This window comes from Ornithorhynchus anatinus, chromosome 5 (assembly GCF_004115215.2).
Source record: "Ornithorhynchus anatinus isolate Pmale09 chromosome 5, mOrnAna1.pri.v4, whole genome shotgun sequence".
NCBI lineage: Eukaryota > Metazoa > Chordata > Mammalia > Monotremata > Ornithorhynchidae > Ornithorhynchus > Ornithorhynchus anatinus.
The window spans coordinates 76,555,857-76,567,974 of record NC_041732.1 but is presented as its reverse complement, the minus strand read 5'-3'; the positions used below and the strand labels follow the sequence as shown (position 1 = coordinate 76,567,974).

Genomic DNA, 12,118 nt, shown 5'->3' with positions numbered 1-12,118 from the left:
AATGGTAGTGGTTTGGATGGAGAGGAAAGAGTGGATCTTGGCAATGTTGTGAAGGTGAGCGGCAGGCTTTGGTGACAGATTGGATGTGTGGGGTGAATGAGAGAGCGGAGTCTAGGATGACACCAAGGTTACGGGCTTGTGAGATAGGAAGGTTGGTTGTGCTGTCCACCGTGACAGGAAAGTCAGGGGCAAGACAGGGTTTGGGAGGAAAGATATAAAGCTCTGTCTTGGACTTGTTGAATTTTAGGTGGCGGGACGACGTCCAAGTAAAGATGTCCTGAAAGCAGGAGGAGATGTGAGCCTGGAAGGAGGGAGAGAACATGGGAGGAGATATAGATTTGGGTGTCATCCACATAGAGATGTTAGTTGAAGCCGTGGGAGAGAATGAGTTCTCCAAGGGAGTGAGTATAGATGGAGAATAGAAGGAGACCAAAAAATGAACTCTGAGGCACTCTTTCAGTTAGGGGATGAGAGGGGCAGGAGGAACTCTCAAAGGAGACTGAGAATGAACAGCCAAAGAGATAAGAGGAGAACCAGAAGAGGACAGAGTCAGTGAAGCCAAAGCTGGATAACATGTTGAGGAGAAGGGGATGGTCCACAGTGTCAAAGGCCCAGAGGTTCAATGGGTAGACAACCAAACCACACCTGTCCTGGACCGGGAGTGGGGGGCTTGGGATGGAGGAGAGGGTGGGGGCTGGGCTGCCTGTCTGTATCACCAGCAGCAAGGCTGCTGCCAGTGGCTGCCATTAAATGCCCGATGGGGCAACGAGGGGTCCTGCCAAGAGATCCTTCTCCCGTTCAATCCTCCGCTCCAGCATGGGAAAGCAGAAAAGCCATCCAGAAGGTCCCAAATGCTGAACTCCACCAGGGAGGGGAGAGGCGATGAAAGCAAAGAGCCAAGTCTGATGCCTATGGAGCCAGGATTTGCCCCATCCTGCTCTGTCCCCACCCCGTAGGGATTCTGCAGGTCGCCTATTCTCCTCTCAGACAGAAGAAAACGAATTGGGTAAGAGACAGAGAAAGGCAATCTGGATGGCAAGAGGGATGGAGAGACTTGCACAGGAGGAGAGACTGAGCGGCTTGTACTCTTAGTCTGGAGAGGCAGCATGGACTAATGGAAAGAGCACAGAACTGGGGGGCTGGAGACTTGGGTTGTAGTCCCAGTTTTGTCCCGGCCCTGCTGTGTGACGATGGGCAAGTCACTTAACCTCCCTCAGCCTTGGTTTCCTCCTCTAAGTAAGGATGGTCTATGCTAGGTCACAAGATGGAGGGTGGGAAAGCAGCACCCTCCATCTAGTGAGCCAGCATGAGACCGTCCAGCCCCACATAGTTCTCCTTTCTCTAATCTAGTGCCTCCAACCCCTTGCTCATGCTGTTCCTTCAGCCTAGAACTCCCTTCCCCACCCAAATCTTCCAGGTTTTAGCTCTCCCACCTTCAAAAGTGGCTTTAAAGTCCAAATCCTCCAACAAGCCCTTGTCATTTTCAAGTTTCATCACCTGACACCTCAGGTATTTACATAATTATTTATGGTGATCTACAGAACCTGTAGATATATATATATATATATATATATATATATATATAAAATCAACTGTACATTCAATTATGTAGTATCCCCTCACTATTTGTGAATAATTTGGGTTCTGTCTTCCCTACTGAAGTGCAAGCTCCTTGTGGGCAGGCCACATCTCTCTCGCCTCTGTTATTCTTATCCCGGCTCTGCCACTTGTCTGCTGTGTGACCTTGGGCAAGCCACTTAACTTCTCTGTGCCTCAGTTACCTCATCTGTAAAATGGGGATTAAAACTGTGAGCCCCACGTGGGACAACCTGATTACCTTGAATCCACCCCAGGGCTTAGAACAGTGCTCGGCACATAGTAAGTGCTTAACAAATGCCATAATAATAATAATAATAATGATTATTATTATAATGCATGGCCTACAGAAAATGTTCATTATCATTACCCTACTACTGTCATTATTAGCATTGCTATTCTTTATTTTATTATCAAGATTCACACCGAGAAAGGATATAACAATCATTATTATTATTATGTGTATTAATAATACTAGTAGTATTTTTTAAATGCTTACTATGTCCCAGGCACTGTACTAAGTGCTGGGATGGATACAAGGAAATTAGGTTGGACACAGTCCCTGTCCCACATGGGGATCACTGTCTTAATCCCCATTTTACAGATGAGGTAACTGAGGCACAGAGAAGTTAAGTAACTTGCCCAAGCTCATACAGCAGACAAGTGGCTGAGACAGGTTGCCTACTAACTCAGTTATTCCCTCTCAAACATTTGGTAGAGTGCTCTGCAACCAACAAGGTATTCATTCATTCATTCAATCGTATTTATTGAGCATTTACTATGTGCAGAGCACTGTACTAAGCGCTTGGAATGTACAGTTCAGCAACAGATAGAGACAATCCCTACCCAACAAGGGGCTCACAGTCTAAATGGGGGAGACACACAACAAAACAAGTCATCTGGCGGGTAGGTACAAGATAATCAAGTCCCACATCATTCAATAACTACTACTGATATCATTTTAAAGGATTTACAGAGGATCTTCAATGGGGCCACTCTACCCACTGGCCATGTCTGAGACCTTCATTCATTCAATAGTATTTATTGAGCGCTTACTATGTGCAGAGCCCTGTACTAAGCACTTGGGATGAACAAGTCGGCAACAGATAGAGACAGTCCCTGCCGTTTGACGGGCTTACAGTCTAATCGGGGGACCCCTCCAACCCTGCCCCAAACCCTGAAGGATGTGGGCAGGGCAAGTGTGGAATTTTGGTTCCCCCAAATCTCACAGCACCAGCACAACAGGCACCCACTGGAGCTGGCTGGTGACAAGTTCGAAGGAAAGAAAACACTTCAACCCATGAGGTGGAAAAGATCTGAAGCCCGAAACAATAAAAAGTTCCCTAGGACTTTGGACTGATCTGTGGGTGCTCAATAAATACTATTGAATGAATGAATGAAAGAAGTGTAAAGAGTGTTGAATGGTCCATACTGGATCACTGGGTGGAGAGTTGAGAAGGGAGAACTAGAGGGTTGAATGGTCCATGCTGAGTCACAGGAGGAAAAGTCAGGGATGGAGAGAGGAGAACCAGTCCTCTAGACTGTAAGCTCACTGTGGGCAGGGAATGCGCCTGTAATATTGTTAAATTGTACTCCCCCGGGCACTTAGTACAGTGCTCTGCTTACAGTAAGTGCTCAGTAAATACAATTGACTGACTGAGTACTAAGGGGCTGGATGATCCATCCCTAACCATGTGGTGGGTGTCTAGGGGGGAGACCAGCCCACTGTTCCTCCAAGCATCCTGGTTCTGCTGTTGGAGACAGTTCTGAGCCAGACTTCGTGGCCTACTGGACAGACTACGGGCCTGGGGGGTCAGAAGGACTTGGGTTCTAATCCCGGCTCCTCCACTTGTTGGCCGTGTGACCTCGGGAAAGTAATTTAACTTCTCTGTTGCCTCAGTTACTTCATCTGTAAAATGGGGATTAAGACTGTGAGCTCCATAGGGGGCAGGGACTGTATCCAACCTGATTGGCTTGTTTCTACCCCAGTGCTTAGACACTGATTTACTCATAATAAGCACTTAAAAAATACCATCATTTTTATGAGGCAGACAGCAAGATTCCCACAACCAACTTCACACCACATCACATCTCACCCTTTCTGCCAGGCCAGGAGAAATAGTCCTTTCCTTCTCCTCCCTCGCTTCCCCACTCCCTGCAGAAGGGCACGGAGGATGTCTAGGGGGACTGGACCCATATGAACTCTCCCAACCCCTGAGAGATCCCGTCCTCCATTCCTGAGCCTGCCTCTACGCCACCTTTCATCGCTCCCACAGCTAGTCAAGAATGGGCCCACAGATGAGTTTTCCATCAAAAAACAAGCGGAAGCTTTAACAAAGGCCAGCGCTTGTCGGGAAGGATCGGAACACACGTGTGTGCGCGCATACCCGCAACGTATGAGTCTCCTGGTACCTATGCCACTTGCTTGAATTCATTACTTAGAAAATGTGGCATGCAGGGTTTTCTCCTAACTAAACAGGAACATGTTTTTGCAATTAGCTATTCTTTGCACACCTGGGAGAAGGTCATTCAGAGAAAGGGAGCAGCCTGGGGAAAATAGATGGGTTTTGTGGTTAGCAATAAGCATGCCTATTTGGATTTAAAGGAAAACTTTTGAACTGGCCCAAAGGTTCATCCAGATTTGATTTCGGCCACGAACTAATTGCTCTCCTGAACCTTCCCTACATACCAGCTCCCTCGCCCATAAATCCACCAAGCATCAGGCATCCTCGAAAGTCCTCAACTTTCCTGTTTGAATCAAACTCTTTATGTACATCTCAACTTTCGCCCAGAAGATTCATGACCTCGGACTCCCTAAGTATTTTGGTTATGAATAGAGGCTCTTAAACATTTCCATCTCATTTAATTTATCATTTTTGCAGTCTTTCAACACGGAGTACAAGCTAGAAATAATGGAATGCAGAATGTATCCATGAGAAAATGGCCTTACAATAATAAAGTGCGGGGGGAAACGAGAAAAGAAAACCATCAGCTAGAACCAGCAGAGAGCTGAGAGGCGGGTAAGGGAGGGAAGTGAGTGGGATGACTTGGGATTTTTGCTGAGATTTTTCATTGAGTTGAATAGGGGTAAGATATCGACAAGTCTGTAGGCTGACGACAGACAGCTTCTTATGCGGACTGCATCTACCAGCTCTGCTGTATTGCACTTTCTGCACTACAGTAAGCACTCAGTAAATACCACTGACTGATTGATTGATGAGCAAGGTGTCGCTCTGCACAACAGTTCTGTACACAAGACTCCTCTTTCTTCTTCTGGGAAATGCTGGACTCTCTTTTAGTTAGGGATTATGTGGAATAGAATCGTAGTTATCCATCGGTCAACAATCCGTCTCATTTATCAAGCACCTACTATTTACAGAATATGGGACTATGCAACTACTGTGGCCCAGCATTGAACTGAGGTGTTGGGAGAGTATAATAGGGGTCCAAAGCGAGTTCCCTGCCCATGGAGGAGATTACAGTCAACAGGGGAGACAGATCCCCTCCTGTGAACCCTGTGTGCCCATCTCAGGGTCAAATCTGGAGAGTTTCCAGGACTCTACCAGTCTCAGCTACAGGAGGGAGAGTCAAGCAGAGGCCTACCCATTCCATTCCTAGCTTGGGCAGTGGCTAGAGAGTGGAAGGCAATCTGCTACAAGTCAAAACTCCCCCATGCTGGGTAGCAGCAGCATGGGAGAGAGTCGAGGGTGGAGACTTGAATTTATTGCCCAGAAAGCAGCAATGGTAAATCATTTCTATATTTTTTCCAAGAAAACTCTATGGATACACTACCAGAACAATTGCAGATGGAGAGTGGGGTGTTCTGGGAGAGATGCGTCTGTGGTGTCGCTATGGGTCGGAAAAGACTCAACGACATAAGACAAGAAAAGAGGAGGCACAGATCCCAGACAATTTACATATAGGAGGGTAAATGCTGAAAAGATGGATGGGTGATTAAATTGTGCTTAAACAGTAGAATATACGTCAACCAGTATGTACTATTGTGCTGTTTTGTTTTTTTTTTGAGGGGGTTTATGGTATTTGTTAATCACCTATTATGTGCAAAGCACTGTTCTAAGTGCTGGGGTAGATACTCACTAGTCAGGTTGGACACAGTCCATTTCCCAGATGGGGCTCATGGTCCTAATACCCAATTTACAGATGAGGTAACTGAGGCACAGAGATGTTAAGTGACTCACCCAAGGTCACACAGCATACAAGTGGCGGAACAGGATTACAACCCAGGTCCTGCTGTGGGGGCAGAAGTGCTGAGGTGGCCATTAGGTGGATGGAGGTGGGGGACGAGAAAATTAGTAGTGAAAACTTTCTGGAGGAATTGGGATTTCAGGGGGTTCAAAGATGGGGAGGACTGTCAAATAAAGAGGATACAGGCTGCTATTTCAGTGTTGGTGATTATAACCTAGGGAAATGTGGACGATGCTCTGCATACAGTAAGTGCTCAAAAATATGACTGATTGATTGACGTGTTCTTGTATATTTGGGATACGTTTATCACATCTGAAATAACAACAAGCATCATGGTCTAGTGGAGCGAACAGTGGTCTGGGAGTCAGGAGATCTGGTTCTAGACCCAGCTCAGTCCAGAGCAGCATGGCTCAGTAGCAAGAGCCTCGGAGTCAGAGGTCATGGGTTTGACTCCCGGCTCTGCCACTTGTCAGCTGTGTGACTGTGGGCAAGTCACTTAACTTCTCGGTGCCTCGGTTACCTCATCTGTAGAATGGGGATTAACTGTGAGTTTCATGTGGGACGACCTGATTACCCTGTATCTCCCCCAGCGCTTAGAACAGTGCTCTGCACATAGTAAGCGCTTAACAAATACCAACATTATCCCCCGATTAGACTGTAAGCCAGTCAAAGGGCAGGGACTCTATCTGTTGCCGATTTGTACATTCCAAGCGCTTAGTACAGTGCTCTGCACATAGTAAGTGCTCAATAAATACTATTGAATGGTGTGATTTGGGGTCACTCAACCTCTCTACATTAGTTTCCTCATCTTCCACATAGGGATAATGATACCTGCCTCCACTTATCACACATTTTGAGGTCAAAGTGAGATATTTACTGTGAGAGTCCTTGGAAAAAGTCCCCTACAAATTCAAGGTATTAAGTCTATATATTCCTGTGTGTTTCATGATAATTTGCAGTGAGTATGTCAGGTCTGCCTAGAGTGTCCTACTAGGTTGTCATCTGCTAATAATAACTGTGGCATTCGTTAAGCACTTATTAAGTGCCAAGCACCATAACAAGCGCTGGGGTGAGTCCAATACAATCAGATTAGACTTATTCCCTGTTCCTCACAGAGCTCACAGTCTCACAGGGAGAAACAACAGGTTTTTAATCTTTGTTTTACAGATGAGGAAACTGAGGCACAGAAAAGTTGTCTGACTTGCCCAAGGTCAGGCAGCTTCACAAGGGTAAAGCCTTCATCTCTCCCACTACAGGCCATACTTCACTCTGCTGCCCAGATCATTTTTAAACAAAAATGTTCAGGACATTCACTCCGCTCCTCAAAAAACTCCAGTGGTTGCCCATCCACCATCGCATCAAACAAAAACTCCTCACCACTGGCTTTAAAGCAGTCCACCACCTTGCTCCCTCTTACTTCACCACACTTCTCTCCTTCCACAACTCAGCCCATACATTCCACTCCTCTGATGCTAACCTTCTCACTGTGCCTCGTTCTCACCTGTCCTGCAGTTGACCCCTAGCCCAGGTCCTGGCTTTGGCTTGGAAAGCCCTCCCTCCTCAAATCCGACAGACACTCTCCCTGCTGTCAAAGCCTTATTTGAAGGTACATCTCCTCCAAGAGGTCTTCCCAGACTGAGCCCCACTTTTCCTCATCTCCCACTCCCTTTTGTGTCACACTGATTTGCTCCTATTGCTCTTCCCCTCACCTTTTAGCCCCACAGCACTTATGTCTTGGTCTTGTCTTATGCTGTCTGGTTGTTTCAGACCCATAGCGACACCAAGGACACATCTCTCCCACCCCACCTCCATCTACAATCGTTCTGGTAGTGGATTCATAAAGTTTTCTTGGTAAAACTAGGTAAGTGGCTTACTATTGCCTCCCTCCGTGCAGCAAACTTGAATCTCTTCCCTCGACTCTCTCCCATGCCTCTGCTACCCAGTACATGTCTATAATTCTACTTATTTGTACTGTTGTCTGTCTCCCCCAGTCTAGAGTGTAAGCTTGTTGTGAGCAGGGCAGGGAATGTGACTGTTTATTTTTGTGTTGTACTCTTCCAAACACTTCATACAGTGCTCTGCACACAGTAAGTGCTCAATAAATACGATTGAATGAATGAATGAATGACTGTTTTTACCTTCCTCTGCTTCTTCTCACAAACCTTGGACATCAGATGATATTCAGTACAGAAATCTGGCTGTTTTCTGAGGGGAATCTTAATCCCAATCAACCTGCCAGGCTCATGCAGCGTTTCTGTATTGATTCATGCCCAAACTTGGCACTTGGGCATACAGGACTTGCAGGCTTATGCTCTTTTCCTAAAACCTTGCTAATGGAACATTTAGTCGAAGGTTGATGGTTCCAACTGTATATGATCTTTTCTTCCATTTAACAGTCAATCAAACAGTGGTATTTCCTGAGCACTTACTATATGCAGAGCACTGTATTAAGTGCCTGAGAGGGAATAATAATAATAATAATGATGGTAATTGTTAAGCTCTTCCATGTGACAAGCGCTGATCTAAGCAATGGGGGAGATAGAAGTTAATCAAGTTGGACACATTGCCTGTCCCACATGGGGCTCACACTCATAATCTACATTTTACAGATGAGGTTACTGAGGCCCAGGGAAGTTAAGTGACTTGTTCCAAGTCACACAGCAGACATGTGGCGGAGCCAAGATAAGAACCCAGGTCCTTCTGACTCCCAGACCCTTGCTCTACCCACTAGGTCATACTGCTGAGTTAGTAGACACATCGAGCAAGTCATCCAGCAGTTTGTACTGAATCTGTACTGGATACCAAGCTCTATACTGAGTTCCAGAGGAGGAGTAATAGAGGAAGGCGAAGACGTGATCCTTGCCCTTGAAGTCTTACAATCTGGTTTCAGCCCTGTTCACTATGAGGAAACTTCCTTCTCTAAAGTCACAGATAACCTCCTTCCTGCCAAATCCAATGACTATTCTACCCTAATTCTCCTCAACATTTCTGCTGCCTTTGACACTGTGGAACACCCCTTTCACTTGGAAACATTATCCAATCTTGGCTTCACTGACACTGTCCTCTCCTGGTCTTCCTTCTATCTCTCTGCTCCTACTCAGGCTCTGTTGCAATCTCCTCCTCTTCCTTCCACCCTCTAACTATGGGAGTTCCTCTAGGCTCAGTTCTGGGTCCCCTGCTATTCTCCATCTACACACATTCCTTTGGAGAAATCATTCTCTCCTATGGCTTCAATTACCACCTTACATGAATGATTCCCATATCTACCTCTCCAGTCTTGACCTCTTTCTTTCTCTGCAGTCTCACATTTCCTCTTGCCTTCAGGATATCTCTACTTTGGTGCCCAAACTTAACATGCCCAAAACAGAAGTCCTGATCTTCCCATCCAAACCCCATCCTTCCTCTGCCTTTTCCATCACTGCAAACAACACTACTGCCCTTCCATAACCTTGGCATTATCCTTGACTCATCTCTCTCATTCAACCCAGTTTATTCATTCCATCAATCCTGTCGCTTCTACCTTCACAACTTCTCTGTAATCTGCCATTTCCTCATCTCTGCCTCACAAACAACTCCTTGCCCATGTCTCTCTCTGACCTGGAACTCCCTCTCCCCTCATGTTTGACAGACCATCATCTCTCCCCACCTTCAAATCCTTATTAAAATCTCACCTTTTCCAGGAGGCCTTCCCCGGCCAAGCCATTTTCCCTATCCCTCTCCCTTCTGCGTCACTTTTGCACTTGTATCTGTGTCCTTTAAGTACTTGATATTCCCTTTACCCTTAATCCCTCAGGATTTACGTACATATCTGTAATTTATTTGAATATCTGCCTCCTCCTCTAGACTGTAAGCTCCTTATAGACAAGGAACATGTCTACCAACTCTGTTGTACTCTCCAAAAAGTTTTAGTACAGTGCTCTACGACACACTAAGTGCTCAATAAATATGACCTGTTGTTGGGTAGGGATTGTCTCTCTTTGTTGCCATATTGTATTTTCCAAGCAATTAGTACAGTGCTCTGCACACAGTAAGGCTCAGTAAATACGATTTAATGAATGAATATGACTGATTGATCCAAACCACTCCCATGCTGATACAAGCGCTCATCATTTCCTGCCTTGACTATTTCATTAGACTCCTCGCTGACCTCCCTGCATCCTGGACTCCAATCCATACTTCATTCTCCTGCCTGGATCACTTTTCTGAAAAAAGCACTGAGCCAATATCTCCCCACTCCTCGAAAGCCTCCAATGGTTCCCCACCCACCTCTTCATTAAACAGAAACTCCTCCCCACTCCACAGAAACCCATAGGCAAGTCATTTCTTGGGTTGAATATAACTGCTGGTGAAAAGCAGGGATAGTTTCAAAACATAGGTACAAATATGTACTTTGTTTGTGAATGCATTTATATATTCAAATAATTTATTCAGCTAATCTGATATAGTTGTACAACTTCCTGTTATAATTCTGATATCCTTCTGCTCCCACTTCTTGAAAAATATTTTTGTTTGTCCCTCTACTAGATTATAAGCTCCTTGAGAGCAATGATAGTGCATCTAACTTATCTCTTATTCTCCCAAAGCACTCAATACAGCGGCTAATTCTCAACAGGCGTTCAATCAATGCAATTGATTGATTATATTTTTAATGATATTTGAACATGGCCTTGCTGTTGGAACACGGACTTGGGAGTCAGAAGGTCATGGTCTCTAATCTCAGCTCCATCACTTGTTTGTTGTGTGACCTTGGGCAGTCACTTTGCTTCTCTGTGCCTCAGTTCCCTCATCTGTAAAATGGGGATTAAGACTGTGAGTCCCAACGTGGGACAGGGACTGTATCCAACACGATTATCTTGTACCTACCCCAGCGCTTAGAACAGCACCTGGTACATAGTGAGTGCTTAACAAAAACCATAATGATAACAGTCAAGACCTTATTGTGTGTCAGGCACAGAACTAAGCACTGGGGTATATACAAGATAATCAGGTTGCACACAGTCCATATCCCACTTGGGGCTCAGCATCTAAATCCCAGTTTTGTGGAAGAGGTAACTAGGCCCAGAGAAGTTAAGCGATTTACCCAAGGTCACACAGCAGACCCCCCTCTTAAGGTCTCACCTGGGGAGTTTCCAGTACTCTACCAGTTTCGGCTACAGGAGGGATAGTGCAGCAGAGGCCTACCCATTCCATTCCTAGCTTGGGCAGCTGCTATCGAGAGGAAGGCACTCTGCCACAAGTCAAAACTCAACCATGCTGGGCAGCAGCGGCATGGAAGAGAGTTGAGGGTAGAGACTCAAGTTTACAGGGTGGAAGCTGGCAGTGGTAAACCAGTTCCATATTTTTGCCAAGAAAACTCTATGGATATAGTACCAGAATGATTGCAGCTGGAGATCGGGGCATTCTGGGAGAGATGTGTCCGTGGTGTCGTTATGGCATAAGACAAGATGCACAGCAGACATGTGGGGGAGTCTGGATTAGAACACAGGTCCTTTTGACTCCCATGCCCATGCTCTATCCACCAGGCCATGCTACTTTTCAGTTGACTGCCATTTCACTTTACCTCATAGGTAAAATGGGGATTAAGACTGGAAACCCCATGTGGGACAGAGACTGTGTCCAACCTGATTACTTTGAATTTACCCCAGGACTTAGAACATTGCTTGGCCCATAGTAAGTGCTTAACAAATACCACAGTTATCATTATAATTATTATTAGTAGCAGTATTCCCTGCCCTTTCCAAGAAGTCTGCCAACTCCTATGGCTTTCAATAACCCCATCACTCCCTCACTCCAAACCAGTGTGGAAAATTGCACCTGGTTCCTAATGGAACTCAGACGATGCAGGAAATTGCTTGGAAAATTCCAGTCTCCCCAACCTACATATCCCTGATTGATAATAATAACTGTGGCACTTATTATGTGCTAAGGGCTGAATAGATACAAGAGAATCATGTGGGCAGGGAATGTAACTACTTACTCTGTTATATTGTACTCTCCCAGCTACTTAATACAGTGCTCTTTACAGAGTAAATGCTCAATAAATACCATAAATAAACAATTATTGAGCACTTACTGTGTGCAGAGTACTGTACTAAACACTTAGGAGTGTACAATACAACAGAGTTGGTAGTTACATTCCCTGCCCTCAACAAGTTTAGAGTCTAGAGTGATATCGGACACAGAATTCCCATCCCACTAAGGAGCTCACAGTTCAAGAGAGAGCAAGGATCTTAAATTCATTTTATAGATGAGGAAACTGAGGCCCAGAGAGATAAAGTGACTTGCCTAAGATGAAGCAACAGAGGTTCAACTGGAG

The 12,118-nt window shown here is 45.5% G+C and overlaps 2 non-coding genes across 2 annotated transcripts; both read left to right on the top strand.

Moving 5' to 3' along the window:
• The first annotated feature begins 5,118 nt into the window (after positions 1 to 5,118).
• Positions 5,119 to 5,256, top strand: LOC114812364. The gene has a single exon (XR_003760020.1). It is a non-coding gene; the product is annotated as a small nucleolar RNA SNORA7 (small nucleolar RNA).
• Positions 5,257 to 10,902: 5,646 nt separating this feature from the next.
• LOC114812698 lies at positions 10,903 to 11,040 on the top strand. Its single transcript, XR_003760349.1, has one exon. It is a non-coding gene; the product is annotated as a small nucleolar RNA SNORA7 (small nucleolar RNA).
• The last annotated feature ends 1,078 nt before the right edge of the window (positions 11,041 to 12,118 follow it).